The following is a 16499-nucleotide window of genomic DNA, read 5'->3' as shown; positions in this document are numbered from 1 at the left end:
TAACTAATGTCTGATTTGACTTAAACTTGCATTCACAAGTAGCAGTTGTAGGTAGTTATTTCATAAAAAAAAAAAACATCCCTATTGCAAAAACTAGCGTCTTCCAGTGTGAAACCAGCGCGTTTTTTGGCGCTGGGTCGCGCTGGGTACGCTGGAACTCGCTGGGACTCGCTGGGACACCAGTGAGAACGCTGGATAAGAGCTGGGTCACACTGCAAGAGACGCTGGTTCGACTGACATGACGCTGGGGCGCACTGGTTGGTGCTGTACAGGCGCTGGTTCTCGCTGCAGTTTGCTGGTTCGCACTGGAAACTGCGCTGGTTGTGTTTGTACCGCGCTGGTTCCAGTACACAAGGACGAGCGCTGCTGAATATTAAATGCTTTATACAATTTCATCGCTCTTGTCCTAAATAACGATATACCTTGGGGTCATAAAACACTATATCGTGTCGCAGCTTGGAATAAAGGAGCGTGAGCTGCCCTGTTTATTCATGGACATTTGAAACTGAAGATCACTTTAGTTTTCTTCATTTTCCCTTTTGGCTGCGCGGATAGCTAAATTCTTGAACTAAACCACGTGAACGCAGAGGATGCCGCGTTTTTTAGTAGTTCGCACGTAACATATGACTTCGATGTGTTGGCGGGCTAGTTGGTGCGGATCCATAAATACTTCGTTTAGCGCAAAACAACGGACACAAGAAAAGGCGCCTTGTCCTGTCGCCTTTTCTTGTGTCCGTTGTTTTGCGCTAAACGAAGTATATATGACTTCGAGTTGTCGCCGTTGTGGAGTGGACATGAAATGCAGAAGTCGTTTAGACGCGCGCGAACGGAAACCCGAGTTCGAAGCCTATCGCTGACTGACATTATCGCACTGATAACAAAGCTGAGGTGATTCGTGCGCTTCCACTTTCCCTATTGTACTAAAAAAAGTTCTGAGGCTCAAATACGCACATTTTAGCTTTCGCCAGCTACCCGCGCCGAGATCGGTCCCCACCGAAGCTTAGGCCTATAGCGTATCCGCCGAGTCCGTCTTCGCGCTATCGGCGCGTCTAGGCTCGGGAATCAAGAAGTCTAACAAGGGTAAATCCCTCTATATTTCAGCTTTCGCATCGGTGTTCTTAAATAAACATTTTTTTCATGTCTACAGTGCCAGCACAAGAAGCGATGACCGCCGATGTGACGCGTCATAAACACAGGTATACGTGCTATCGCCGAAGGCTCCCAGCACTAGCCTGCGCTTCTCTGTCAAAGATATATGACTGGACAGGCGTGTTCACTGAAAGGCATCACTAAACTAAGGAAACGTTGCATTTCCTTTGCGTGAAGAACAAAAAACGGCTATCGAAATCGGCAGTAACAGCCCATACACCGTCCCGGGTCGGCGGTTCATTTAGGACTTTGTTTTCAAAGTTAAAATAGCAATCGAAAGTGAACATCGATGTTGTGGCACTTCCAAGCATACTGCTGAATACGCACAGCAACTTTTTTTCTTTCTGGTACAGGCGTGAGTTTTAGTTGCTTGGCGATAGCGCATCAACCATATCTGTACGAGACGTAACTCTGCGAAACTAAAACTGCTTCTCGGTTTTGACATGGTAAATTATCCGCTTACTTCCGTCTGCTGGCGTGGCGTAGCGGTAAAGTGCGGGGCTTATTATCTGTAGGTCGGTCGGACGATCGAATCCTGGTCGGAGCAGTTTTTATTTTACGTTCTTTTTTTATTCGCTCTTTGTTACTTTCTGTATTCAAAAAGATATATGCGGTGTCCAGGCACCGCATATTTAACGCGCTAGAGCTGTTTTTCGCACGAGTACCCAGTGCCTCCCAGTACGCCGCGCGTTCCCAGCGCCCCAGCATCCAGCGCGCGGCACTGGGTTTTGCAATAGGGATTGCAGATATAAAAGAGGTCAGCGGTGATTTAGCGGCATATGTGAGAGAAATGCGTTATGGCTTTACGTCGCACCCCTTTGAGGTTCAGGATCCGCGATTTAAACAGTGTTCAACCACGACCTACTGTATTTATACAGTAGGTCGTGTGTTCAACACATGGCAAAGTGCTGTTCAGTAGCTCAGCCTGCACACGTCCCGCCCCTTAGCGAAATGCAAGTGACGGTGGTTCGGAGCAGACGTCAGTTGCACTATATATATATATATATATATATATATATATATATATATATATATATATATATATATATATATATATATATATATATATATATATATATTGCTAAGAGATTTATTAGTAACGGGCGCAGGCGAATGGGTATAGCATATATCCCGAGATTTATCCGAATTATTCTTGCGTGGCCTGTGGTGAGGTAGCTACGTTGCCTTATATGTTCTGGGAGTGCGGGTCGCTGGGCCCGAAGTTCACCAAGGAAGAGTGGGACGCGCTCCTGCGAAGTCCCGTCTTTGAGGACCAAATCCTGGCCGTCCAGCGCGCCCGAGATCGGGCCGGCATACTAGATCTGTCAGTCCCGTCGTGGGATTAGCCGGGTGCGCGTTTTATCGCGCTTTGCTGGACCAAATAAAAGTTTATTCACTCACTCACTCACTCACCAGCGTTCGGCCAAGGACAGCAACCACGAGCTCATACCGGTAGCGATGGTGCTGTGGCGCAGGCAGGCTACTCTTCGTTACAATCGCCCTCCGCAGAAAAAGGCGCCATCCTGGCGGCTTAAAGAGACTACTATTGGGTCGTAGTGGGCTTAATGCGAGAGACGTGGACAAGTTCGCGGCCGCGATGGCGTAGGTCTCTCGATGGCGTGAGGGGCTCTACGATGTAATTGATGGAGGACGTTTGCTCCAGGACGCGGTGGGGTCCTATATAGGTATTTTGTGACAAGTTTTCCGAGAGGCCGGGTGTAGTAGCGGGTAGCCGAAGCCATACGAGAGAGCCAGGAGAAAAAGTTACTGCAGAACGGTCGGCAGGTTGACGGGATTGCTGCTGCCACTGGTCCTCGGTGGAAAAAGAGCGTTCAAGCTGGCGGCATTCCTCGGCATGACGAGCAGCTTCAGATAGCGGAGTACTTTCGGACGCGTCAAGTGAATGCTATCGAGCGTAGTAGAAGGTTCTCGTCCGTATAGAAGAAAGTAAGGGGAAAATCCAGTAGTTGCTTGGGCCGCAGTATTGTACGTAAACGTCACGAAAGGGAGAACTTGGTCACAGTTTGAATTATCAGAGGCGACGTACATCGAGAGCATATCGCCAAGAGTATACGGCTGAAGCGCTTGGTGTTGTAATCGCACCGCTGGCACGAGTTGTTGTAATCGCACCGCTGGCACGAGTTGTTGGGAACTCGGCGCTGACGCCCGTTGTTGCACCTGGGTCGCAAGCCCCAAGGGTAGCGTTGGCCTGGCGGCCTGGGGCACAACTGGAAGCATCCGAAGGTCCCGGCAAAGCATGAGTCGACTGGTAACAACAAAACAACTTGTTTATTCTAACATCGCAAAGAGTTGGCGGTCAGGTTGACCGAAGTAGAGAGACGGGAGTGCACGTTACTCAACAGAAGAAATCGGAGCCTCTCTTGGCGTCCGGGGGCAGCTGCTTTTATACTCTCGCAGTTGAGGGCAAGAAGGAACCCCTCTATAGACGAGCACGTGACTGTGCCGCTCGGGCACAATGGGATGAGAAGGTGGAGCAGCCGTCGTGCCGGCGCCGTTCGGGCACAATGGGAAGAGAAGGTGGACGCATCCGTCGTGTCGGCGCCGGTCAGACCCCCTCGCTTCACAGTTGGGGGAGCTCCTCTCCCCGGCTGCCGCGCTTCGACAAGCGTGGGCACCAACATGCACATACACACACACACGCACATGAAGACACGTGGCATTGGAACATGCCTGGACGCGCTTGGCGGGGAGGCGTAGCGGCGGCGCCGAACGGGCCAAAATGTCTGCCGCTTTGAACGAAGCCCCAGCGTCCGTTGCATCCGCGCCGGCTATACCGCGCGTCGTAGGCGAAACGTAACAGACCGCCCCGCCGGGGGAAGGAGATCCCGATGGTCAGGGGACTGCATCCGCTGTCCGGAGGGATGTCGCTCGATGATGCTCATAACCGAAGTCGGGCGTCCCTCGACGTTTCTTGAGCGAAGCGCACAGAGAAGGCCTCGTTTTCTCGTTCAGGTTCGCACAGGACACTGCAAAGTGACTTCGGGAGAGTTCACATTTTTGTTCTCGTTCCCGGCAAGCGTTAGAACTACGCTGAAACTCAACCGCTCAGTCAGCAAGCACGGCACAACCCTCACTAAGCCCTGCCAGGCTCTTTCCCCTTTTATACCACTGCCTAGTTCCTTACAGTAGTCTAGCAGCACTCAGAACGCGTCCACAAATTGGAAAATTGCACTAGAAAGCACATCATCACTTTGAAACACTACACAAAAGCAATATGTTAAAAATCCTGCCTCAGGAAGAAAAACATCAGTAACAAACAATTTTGAGGCTGTTTCCTACGTTAGGGGCTTCGACTTAAGCCATCGGCGTTACCGTTGAGACTCCCCTTTTTGTAACGCACCTCAAAGGAATATTGTTGCAAAGCGAGGCTCCAGCGCAGGAGGCGGCCATTTTTGGGAGAGATGGTCTGCAGCCATTGGAGAGGGCAGTGATCCGTCTCAATGATAAACCTCGAGCCGGCTAGATAGCATGACAATTTCTGAACGGTCCACACGAGACACGCACACTCTTTCTCGGTGGCGCTGTACGCCTGCTCACGACTGGTCAGCTTACGACTAGCATACAGGACGGGGTGTTCTACCTCTCCATTTTCCCGTTGGCACAGTACAACGCCCATGCCTCGCTCACTAGCATCGCACTGAACAACGAACCCTTTTGTATAGTCTGGCGATCGTAGCACAGGCTGGCTTGTTAGGGCACTCTTTAGGGCGCTAAAAGCTCTTTCCTTTGTCTCGTCCCAGACGACTGTTTGGGGCTCTGTTTTTCTTAGAGCATCCGTCAGGGGAGCCGCGATATCAGAGTACCTGGGGATGTACCTCTGATAGTAGCCGGCGACACCTAAGAACGACCGAATATCGGTCTTCGTGCGCGGTTGCGGGAAGTCTCGCACAGCGGCCACCTTTATTTCAGAGGGGCGGCGACGACCCTGACCAATCACGTGACCGAGGTAGACAACCTCGGCCTGCGCTAACTGGCACTTGGGAGCCTTGATTGTCAAGCCCGCTTCGCGCAGGCGGGTTAATACTGCCCGCAAGTGTGCCATATGCTCAGACCAGGATGCGGAGAATATCGCTACGTCGTCTAAATACGGTAAAGCGAATTCTTGCTGTCCCCGCAACACTTTATCCATGAGGCTTGAAAAACAGTATGGCGCGTTCTTCAAACCAAAACTCAACACTTTAGGACGGAATGTTCCCATTGGTGAAATGAACGCCGCATACCTACTAGCCTCTTCTGTAAGTGGAACCTGCCAATAACCCCTGACAAGATCTAGGGCGGAAATAAACTGAGCGCTACTAACTTTCTCAAGGCGCTCCTCGATGTTAGGGATCGGATAAATTTGATCCTTAGTGATGGAATTAAGCCTGCGGTAGTCGACGCAAGGACGAGGTTCCTTGCCCGGTACCTCAACTAAAATCAAAGGGGAGGTATAATCACTCTCACCTGCCTCAATAACACCGAGCTGTAGCATTTTCTTTACCTCAGCCTCCATAATATCGCTCTGGCGGGGTGACACCCGATACGCCTTGGATCGTACTGGCTCTGGGGAGGTAAGTTCTATATCATGAGTAAGTACAGAAGTCCTACCAGGCCTCTCAGAGAACAGACCTTGAAACTCTTGTAAGAGCTGGTGTAGTTCGGTTTTCTGCTCAGGCGACAGCGGTGCTTTACTGATAAGGTCACTAATGACTTGACCGGTGTCTTCCCTGTTCGTCACTGAGCCTAGTCCCGGAAGCTCTTCAGGAACGTTTACCATCATGCACACCACTGCTTCCCTTTGTCTATAAGGTTTGAGCAGATTACAGTGGTAAACTTGCTGTGCTTTCCGCTTTCCTGGCAGACTCACCACGTAGTTAACGTCCGACAGTTTCTGAACAATTCGTGCTGGGCCCTCCCACTGCACGTCTAGTTTGTTGTTTAGCGATGTGCGCAATATCATGACCTCATCGCCCACCTCAAAACGACGGGCCCTGGCGGTCCGATCATAATAAACCTTGGCCCTCTGCTGGGCCTTTGCCATTGCTTCACCTGACAACTCCTGTGCCCTTCTTAAGCGTTCGAGGAGCTTAAGCACGTACTCCACCACGACTGGGTCGTCGCCCCTGCCTTCCCACGATTCTCGAAGCATGCGAAGCGGAGATCGCAGCGAGCGACCGTACACCAGCTCAGCTGGCGAAAACCCCGTAGCCGCATGCGGCGCGGTCCGTAATGCAAACATCACCCCAGGCAGACACAGCTCCCAGTCAGTTTGATGTTCAAAACACAATGCTCTCAACACGCGCTTCATGACGGAGTGGAGCTCCTCAACGGAATTCGACTGTGGGTGGTACACTGAGCTGTGTAACAGCTTTACCCCACACCTTTCGAGAAAAGTTGTCGTCAAAGCGCTAGTAAACACTGTGCCCTGATCCGATTGGATTTCCGCAGGAAAACCAACTCGCGCAAATATGGACAGTAGTGCATTGACTATCTCAACTGAGCTGAGTTCTTTAAGCGGCACTGCTTCAGGGAACTTTGTCGCTGGGCAGATCACAGTCAAAATGTGTCTGTACCCCGTGGCTGTTACCGGCAGAGGTCCCACTGTATCAATAACGAGCCGTCTAAAAGGCTCTGTAATGATAGGTACCAATCTCAACGGCGCCCTCGATTTGTCCCCTGGTTTGCCCACCCGCTGACAGGTGTCACATGTCCTCACGAAATGGTCTGCGTCCCGAAAACACCCTGGCCAATAGTACTCTTGCAAGAGACGGTCCTTAGTTTTCTTAACTCCTAGGTGTCCGGACCACGAACCCCCATGCGACAAGCGCAACAGATCCTGACGATAGCATTGAGGAACGATCAGCTGATCGAACTCCACTCCTCTGCGGTCTAGATACTTCCGGTACAGGACTCCATCTCTTTCCACAAAACGAGCATTTTTCTTGGCGATATCTTCCTTGACGATGCAGCGTATGTTTTCTAGGCTGCCATCCTTTTTTTGCTCGGCTATCAAAGCCGACCGGCTGACTTTTAGCAACCTATTAAGTCCGTCTGACGTAGGCGCGATGAGCAAATCTGTAGATAGCTCTTCTAACTTTCCCGCATCGGGAATTTCCTCTCCAGTATCTGGTGCCTTTAACGTTACAGACTCAATTTTATTCAGTTCAGGCGTGCTCTGAATATCAGCTTGCTGCGCCTCTGACCCTTTCTCATTGTTCGATAACGTCGGCCCCGCAACTACCGCCTTTGCAGCGAGCTCCCGAACCTTCGATCTGGTTAAGGCCTGAACGCTAGCCTCACCAAACAAAAGCCCCTTCTCGCGCAGGAGGTGATCGGACCTGTTCGAAAATAGGTACGGGTACTGGGGGGGCAGCATAGATGACACTGCCGCCTCCGTCTCAAGCGCTCCGAAAGGTCCTTCAATAAGCACTTTTGCTACCGGCAGACACACGCTATGAGCTTCCACGGCTTGCTTGATCCATGCGCACTCGCCCGTGAACATATGGGGTTCTACGTAAGAGGGGTGAACTACATCCATTGTAGCTGCGGAATCGCGAAGCACTCGGCACTCTTTCCCGTTCACGAGGAGGTCTCGCATGTAAGGCTCGAGAAGCTTCATGTTCTCGTCAGTGCTGCATAATGACAAAAACACAACTTTTGGTGTTGTTTCCGGACACTGCGCCGAAAAGTGACCCGGCTTCTGGCACGTATAACAAACGCGCGCTTGCCTCGTCTCGAACCGCTTTCTGCGTTCGGCTTCGGCTGCCGCCGTCTCCTTAGGTTCGGTCGCACTGCTTTCACTCGCATCCGCACTACGTGTGTTCCCCTTTGCTCTCATGGGTGTGAACTTCGGCCTCTCAAACTTCGAGCCAAATTCACCCTTTTGACCGTCCTTAGCTCCGCGAGCCCGACGCGTCACAAACTCCTCGGCTAGCTCGGCGGCTTTAGCCACTGTACTAACGTCTGGCCTATCCAAGACCCAGTACCGCACGTTCTCAGGTAACCGACTATAAAACTGTTCCAGCCCGAAGCACTGCAGAACTTTATCGTGGTCACCAAATGCTTTCTCTTCTTTGAGCCACTCCTGCATGTTTGACATAAGCCTGTACGCAAACTCCGTATGTGACTCACTTCTGCCTTTCTCATTTTCTCGAAACTTCCGACGGAACGCCTCCGCTGACAGCCTGTACTTCTTTAGCAGACTCGATTTCACTTTGTCGAAATCCTCTGCCTCCTCTCTATTCAAGCGAGCGACTACGTCGGCCGCCTCGCCGGGTAACAAAGTGAGCAAGCGCTGTGGCCACGTTTCCCGAGAGAACCCCTGCTTCTCGCACGTTCGCTCAAAGTTAACCAGGAACAAACCAATGTCCTCTCCAAGCTTAAACGGCCGCATCAGGTCAGTCATTTTGAACAATACGCGTTCTCCTGCACCGTGTGCCTGACTTCCATTACGAGCGCGTTCCATCTCTATCTCGAGACGTTTCATTTCCAAAGCGTGTTGACGCTCTTCTTTTTCTTTCTCTTTTTGTTCTTTAAGTTCGCGCTCCTGTCTTTTTGCAGTCTCCCTCTCCTCAATGGTCTCAAGGCATTCCGACAGCTCGTCATCCTCAGCTTCTAACTCAAGAATAGCCCTCAGCAGTTCTGGTTTTCTGAGTTTGTCCGAGACATCCAGACCCAACTCTCTTGCAAGCTCCAGCAATTTCGGTTTGCGCAACGACTTCAAATCCATGGCTGTTCTGAATGCTGCTTTCTCTACTGCCTCCTATTGTCTTGCCGCAAACTAACCCGGCAGCAACGACAACCACAATTACCAGCTCTGTTTCTGACACTAACAAAAGCCTGGCAAAACTCAGAAGAAGAAAGTCCCGCACTCACCTAACCTCGCAGCCAAGAATTCAGCGCAGTCGTTCCGCTGCAGGCAACCAGTCATCACACAGGGCTCGTTGCACTGCTCCCGGATGGTCGTTGAGCTGCTCAGCATACAGTCAACTGCATATCTTCGCTGCTGGCCTCCGTTGTCGCGATCTCACCGCTGGCAGACAGTTGTTGTAATCGCACCGCTGGCACGAGTTGTTGTAATCGCACCGCTGGCACGAGTTGTTGGGAACTCGGCGCTGACGCCCGTTGTTGCACCTGGGTCGCAAGCCCCAAGGGTAGCGTTGGCCTGGCGGCCTGGGGCACAACTGGAAGCATCCGAAGGTCCCGGCAAAGCATGAGTCGACTGGTAACAACAAAACAACTTGTTTATTCTAACATCGCAAAGAGTTGGCGGTCAGGTTGACCGAAGTAGAGAGACGGGAGTGCACGTTACTCAACAGAAGAAATCGGAGCCTCTCTTGGCGTCCGGGGGCAGCTGCTTTTATACTCTCGCAGTTGAGGGCAAGAAGGAACCCCTCTATAGACGAGCACGTGACTGTGCCGCTCGGGCACAATGGGATGAGAAGGTGGAGCAGCCGTCGTGCCGGCGCCGTTCGGGCACAATGGGAAGAGAAGGTGGACGCATCCGTCGTGTCGGCGCCGGTCAGACCCCCTCGCTTCACAGTTGGGGGAGCTCCTCTCCCCGGCTGCCGCGCTTCGACAAGCGTGGGCACCAACATGCACATACACACACACACGCACATTAAGACACGTGGCATTGGAACATGCCTGGACGCGCTTGGCGGGGAGGCGTAGCGGCGGCGCCGAACGGGCCAAAATGTCTGCCGCTTTGAACGAAGCCCCAGCGTCCGTTGCATCCGCGCCGGCTATACCGCGCGTCGTAGGCGAAACGTAACATTGGTCATGCCGTTAGTCTGCGGATGGTACGCTGTACTGGTGCGGTGGACGATTCGGCATTCGTCGAGTAGCGCCTTCAAAGCATCGGAAGGCGCGGCCTTTATCGCTCAGAAGTTCGCGAGGGGCACCGTGGTGAAGAACAAAATGTCGTAACAGAAACGATGCAACGCCGCGGGCGGTGGCAGTCGGCAGTGCGGCTGTTTCAGCATAGCGGGTCAAGTGATCCACTGCAACAATAATCCAGCGGTTGCCTGCTGGAGTGGAGGGTAGCGGTCCGTATGTGTCTATTGGGGGCGAGGAGTTACGGAGTCGCCATCTGTCGGAAGCGCGCCTCCCTTGCGTAGTATACGAGCACTGCCGGTCTCGAGGGGTGCGCGCGGTCCCCTAGAGACCGGCCGTACCGTGCCGTGGTATGAGGGATCACGCGGCACGCTCCTCATAGATTTCGCTTACGGCGCTCAATGATGATGATGATGACAAAATGTATTTATTAAGGGATGGCGCGAAGGCCTATACTGGGGAATAGGAAGTGGAGGGGGGAGGCATATTCAGAGCCGTCCTATAGAAGCTGCGCGTCCTTGGCGAAAGCCAAGAGCGAGTCCAGAATGACCCTGTCGGAATCCATCGAGCCAGTTGCCGGTCTAATCCACTCCTCGTAGGACGACACTCGCACCGCCCTCAGGTGGTGGTCCCGCTGCTGAGCGTGTCGCTGGCACTCCCAAAACAGATGGGCTGCGGATGGCCGCGTGGCCATGTCGCAGTCAGGGCACCTGTGTGGCGTCTGGAGCGCTTCTTGGTCCGCGGAGGCTGTGGGATGGCCGGGTTCCTGCGATGGAAGGGAGTTGGGAGATGGAGATGGAGGGCGTCTTTCCCGGCGTGGCCGGTACTGCCGCCACCGCTCCAACACATCCGGTGTGAGGACGAAGCCGGAACGGAGCCTATGCAGCAGCACCTGCCCCGACCTGGGGAAGACCCGCTGGAAGTGGGTCTGGGTCTGAGGGCACACTCGCACGGAGTTCCCTCTTGCGTCGGTTGGCTGCTGCTCTCAGAGCTCTGTCTGGGTCATACGGGGCTCCATTTGCCGTGTTGCTTGTGCTGGTTGTGAGGGTTTCTGACGGATCCCGGGAGACGACGCGGTTGGAAAGAAGGGCGCGCGCCGCCTCATGGGCTCTCTCATTTCCCTCGATGCCCTGGTGGCCAGGGATCCACTGAAGTGTTGCAGTGACCCCGTGGGCCTCCGCACGCCTGAAGGCCTGCTTGACGAGGAGTACTTCCGATGATGCTGTGGGGCGCGACTTGCAGGCATGCAGCGCATACTAAGAGTCGGTGTATATATCGATGTGTTTTGCTTGCGTGGTGCTTGAAACTCTATCTAATTCCCAGACCATTGCGCGGAGTTCAAGTTCCGTTGGGTCGTCAGCATCAGCAGTTGTAAAGGTAGAATGTGTCTCACAAGAACCCACTACGTGGTAGGCGATTGCTCCCTCGCTGGTGCGTGGGTCGAAAGCTGCGTCAGTGTACACTTGTTCATGGCTTGGCGGTGCGTCTGCCAATGTCTGCACATGACGCGCAGCGAATGCTGCCCGGCGGTGCGCATGTTGGGCGCCCATGTTTCGGGGCGTTGGTGTAGTGTCGACGACAGCAATGTCATCCCACGGTGAGATGTCGGATGGCAGTTGTGGCAAAGTTGATGTATCCTTTCCCATGTAGGCCAGTAGAATCCTGCCTTGTCTGGTGTGCTTCTGGCGTTCCTCGTGTCCTGCCTTCGATGCTTCGATGGTTGCTCGGAGGGTAGGCAACTTCGCATAGCGATGTAGCCCCTTGACACGTGTGTGTTTCGGGAGCCCTGTGATAACACGGAGAGCTGATCTGTGGAGTACCGCTATAGCTGTGTCCAGTGCCGAGCAAGCAGGTCATAACAGCGCGCTCCGTATATCGCTCGAGATGTCAGCAAAGCACTAACAAGCTTTCGGCACACGTCGGTACCAGCACCGCCCATGCGGAAACAGATTCGTTTTATGAGGTGGAGAGTGTTGTGCCATGTCCGACGAAGGTCTGCGAGCCACGCATCCGCTGTGCCTGTGCGGTCAATAGGTATCCCGAGAACGCGCACAGATTTTTCCGCTCGCTGCAGCGTTTTGCCTGCGAGAGTGAGCGTGAGGGCTGCTTCGTCCTGCGTTGAACCTCGGATCACCACATAGGTTGTCTTCTCTGGAGATGGCCGCATGCCAGTTTGTGGCAGGTAGTGGTCAATAACGTCAAGTGCCGCCTGCAGGGTCTCCCGCTGCTCATCAATTGGTCGTGATGCAGTCCATAACGTGATGTCATCTGCGTAAATTGTGAAGCCCAGTTCGGAAATAGCCTCCAGTCGCTCAGCCAGGCCTATCATAGTCAAATTAAAGAGGAGGGGTGATAGTATGGAGCCTTGTGGGACTCCCACTATGTTTGGGTAAACATTCCCAACGTCTCCGTCTACCCGTATGGAAAAAGTGCGATCTTGAAGGAAGGAACGCACAAAGTTGAGGGGGCGGCCCGTGATTCCGTGCCTCCCAGCTGCCTCGATGATTGCCTCATGCGTCACAGTGTCAAAAGCTTTACGGAGGTCCACCGCCACCAGGACGCTCGGGTGTCGCTTTGCGCGACCGACTGTCTTTCGACGCAGTACACCCTCCCTCACAAGTAGGAGGCTGTCATGAGTGGCAAGGTTTGGTCTAAACCCTGTCTGTGCTGGATGAAAGCGACCCTCTGTTTCTAGAAAGTGAGATATACGTGTCAAGGCCATTCGCTCCGCTAGCTTACACGTAGTAAGTGTGAGAGATACAGGGCGCATGTTCGACAGTACATCTGGCTGTTGGTTTGGTTTCGGGATGGGTGTGACTATCGAATGCTTCCATCCTGCCGGGATTTCACCGTTGATCCACACTTCGTTAATCTCCTCGAGAAGTTGGTTTTTTGCGTATTCTTCCAGATTCCTCAGAGCCGCCCACGTCACGTCGTCATAGCCTGGCGCGCTGCGCGCGTTGATGGAAGAAAGTGCCTGTTCGAGCTCGAAGAGTGAGAATGGGGTCTGGATGCCCTCATCGGTCACTGGCGGCGTTTTCCGCTAAATGTCGACGTTCGGGGGCGTCGACGGTTGGGGAAAAAACGTGTTCGCGGCATCATCTTGGAGTTGGCTGACTGACTGGCTAGTTTTGAGCAAGACGTTTGAAATAGCGCTGCGTGTTTTACGCTGACCTGTCATAGCCTTGAACGTGTGCCACACCTTGTGGAGGCCAGTTCTTTCGTTGAATGATGAGCAGTGCTGGCTCCAACGTTCCCGATACAGGCGCTTGGCGTATCTTCTAGCGATGGCAGTGCGATGTCGAAGTCGCACACGGTCGCGATGTCGTCGGCCATTGGCTTCATACGTCAACTGTGCTCGCTTGCGCGCATCCCAAAGGTTTAGCATATGTATGGCCGGCGCCGGAGCATCAGCTCTCACCTCAGTCTCAGTAGTGGCCTTGCGCAGGGCGCGTGACGCCCGCTCCCGTACGGATGAAGTCTTGGGTTGCTCCGCAAATGCTCTTCTGTAGGCATCCCACCTGATTGTGCGCACAGTGCGCCCGGCCGCACGCTTTCGTCCCACGTTCAAACTAATCCACAGTGGATAGTGGTCGCTGCCCCAGGCGTCCGGATCGCATCGCCAGTCTTTCACATAGGCTGGTGTGGATAACGTCAGGTCTGGGGTCGTGTTACGTTGTCCACTATGCAGGGCGGCGCGGGTGGGGTAGTCGGTGTCATTTGCGAGCACTAAGTCAGCTGACTCCGTGGCATCTGCGAGTGCCGTTCCACGGGGCGTGTGATAGTCATAGCCCCACTGCGGATGCTTGGCGTTGAAATCGCCACCCATCAGGAAGTCGTCGTTTGGGTAACGTCTCCGCAAAGCGCGAATCCACGTGAATGAACCGCGTGTACGGGAGCTAACTTCAGGGCGCATGTATACCGATACCAGCACTGCATTTCGCTTTGCAATCGTGCAACGGACAGCCACCACCTCCTGCACGGCAGTCGAGTACTGAGAAGTGTCAATCTGCGCTTGAGGAATGTCTGTGCGGACAAAGACAGCCGCATGTCCCCGTATTACAAATTCTTCGGCTGCACTTGCGATACCATTGTGCTGCGGGTTTCGGTGTCGTTTCCTGTTTCTATATATATATATGCTCTATTGACGGTTGGTAATAACCATTGAACTGTCGTAGTGTCCGATCTGTGCCATTAGTTTCTTGAAGTAAAAGCGCAAGGGGGCGTCCGACACAGTCAAACAAGAGGTTCAGTTCTGTCGCACAAGTCCCGAGCCCTCTTCAGTTCCACTGTAAAACGTGTGGAGTGGGACTGTCGAGGGCTGTACGCGAAGCCGGGTGGCTATTGACGCGAGGCGAAGCGCTGTTGAAGCAAGCCATATTGTCGTTGGAAGTGCTTCTCCTGCGCTTGGAGGAGAGGGTGCGAAAGTTGTACCAGCAGAGCCAGGTCTGTCTGCTGTGTGGTAGTAGAGGTTGTTTCTTGCATTTTAGTGAGCTCCTGCGGATTGCATGGCTGCTGCTGTCGCTTGGCACGAACACGTTCGAGCAGTGCTGCATGCCTTTTTTTCGTTCTCTTCTAGTTTCCGCCGCAGTTCGACGTTCTGTCGTGCGAGTTCTGCAATCTCAGCTTCTACGCTGTCTTTCGATGTATCAACCAGCTGCGATGGTGAAGGTAGCATAGGTGTAGTATAAGGTGAAGAGCTCGCCGGTTTGTCTCCACTTGGTTGAGTTCGCTTGAGCGCTGCTGCGTAGTTGAGGTTGCAGCCGTTTCCTCGATCCCGTTGTTGGTTGTGCGCAGTTCTTTGAAACAATCTCGTTCACTGCTTCCTTTATGGTACGTGGCTGCGTTGAGATGTTTTCGCGTTCAAGTAGCTGCTGCGTCGATTTGACGTCATAGCACTGGACAGTTCTAGTGCGGCTTCTCGATCGGTGTGCGCCGTGCCTTCTACGACGAGAGCGGGGCCTTGAGCGGATTTTCTTAGCAATTTTTGCGTCGGACTTCAGTTTAGCTGGACACTTCGGGTCAGTCGCCGTGTGACCTTCTTCTTCACAGTTGCGGCATCTGGGCGTCGTCTGTTTGCATTCATTGCCAGTAGTGCTACCTTCGTGTGTCTTGCCGCTTGTAGGACATACCGCTTCGCGCGGGCAGACATCCTTTTTGTGACCAAAGCGATGACAACGATTACACACGATGCTTTTAGGTTCGTAAATTGAAACTCGGGTGATGCGGCCGTAATACACGACTCTGTTAGGGGGGTGGCGTCCTTCAAAAGTCACTAGACATGCCCCACGCTTTCCCATTGGGCGCGCGTCAAGGATACGCCGGTGCTCACAGGTCAAGGCTGCCCGGAGTTCAGCCTTTGTTTCATTGCAGTCAACGTTGTATATAACACCTCGGCACATGTCTTGTCCGGGTGCCTGATACAAGCTTGTACTGGTATCCGTCCGTGGTTCACGTCTAGGTGTGAAAGCTTGAGAAGCCCGTCTGCTTGCCTCTTGTCATGAATGAGCAATCTTATGGTGTTAGATGCTGGTTGCAACGTGTACGTCAAAGGCTTGGTGTTGACGGCAGCGGGTGTGGCCATCACGAAGTTGCGGTGGAGGTCCTTGCCTGGTACAGTCGTGAGCGCCACGTTTACCCGTGGTTTCACGACTAGCACAAAAGTTTCTGGCGGTGTTTCCTTCTCGGGCGGCGTTTGGTTGTGCTTACGGCGTTGCACTTTCCACGCTCCTTCGTCACCGCAATCTTCAAATGCGTCCTGGGAGAGGGCTGTGGCGTCTCGAATTGTCTCTAGCTTCTCAGTTGAGTTTGCGTAAGAAAACAGTTCTTGAGACGCGTGCAATGCAGTCTCTGCTTGACGTGGCGTTGTCACATCAGACTGTAGGCTTGAGGATGTCGGTGGTGCGTGTGTTTGCATGTCGTCTTCGTCACTGGAAGGGGCGGACGTGTCTTCGTAGGTCGATGACGTGAAAGAGTCGTGCCGCGTTCGTTTCGATACCGCACTGGCCGTCGTTGACAGACTTGCAGAGCGGTCTCTATCACGACGGTGGCGGCTGCGGCTGCGTTCGTTCGGTTCCCTATTGTTCTTTCGTCTTTGGCGTTCGCGTCTATGTTGTTGGTCAGCGGTAGCATGCCCACAGCGTTCTTTATGCATCCCAGCAGAGCGTTCTGTGGTAGACGCTTCCGGAACGCCTTCGGGACGCGGCGTAGCCGCTTCCTGGCCTCAGTCTTGGGTAGGCGTTATCAAAGCTGATTGTCCCTGGCGTTGTTCATGGTCGTCAGATGGAGGTAGCTTCGATCACCCGGGCTCGGTTATCAACGCAGTCATGGTCATGCATTAGGCTCAGCAAGGCCGCCCGCTGGCGCGTAGAAGTGGCCGTAAAACGGCCAGAAAGCAACGCACCTTTCCGAGGCTTGTCGACGTGTGGCCGAAGCGACACCGATGAAGAGGATATGCGACAGAAGATGGTGAGACGCGAACAGCGCGCGTAACTGTCGAAAAGAAACGGAGCGCC

The sequence above is a fragment of the Dermacentor variabilis genome, chromosome 1 (assembly GCF_050947875.1).
Source record: "Dermacentor variabilis isolate Ectoservices chromosome 1, ASM5094787v1, whole genome shotgun sequence".
NCBI classification, from domain to species: domain Eukaryota; kingdom Metazoa; phylum Arthropoda; class Arachnida; order Ixodida; family Ixodidae; genus Dermacentor; species Dermacentor variabilis.
The sequence above is the reverse complement of the archived record's forward strand: the minus strand, read 5'-3'. Positions refer to the sequence as shown.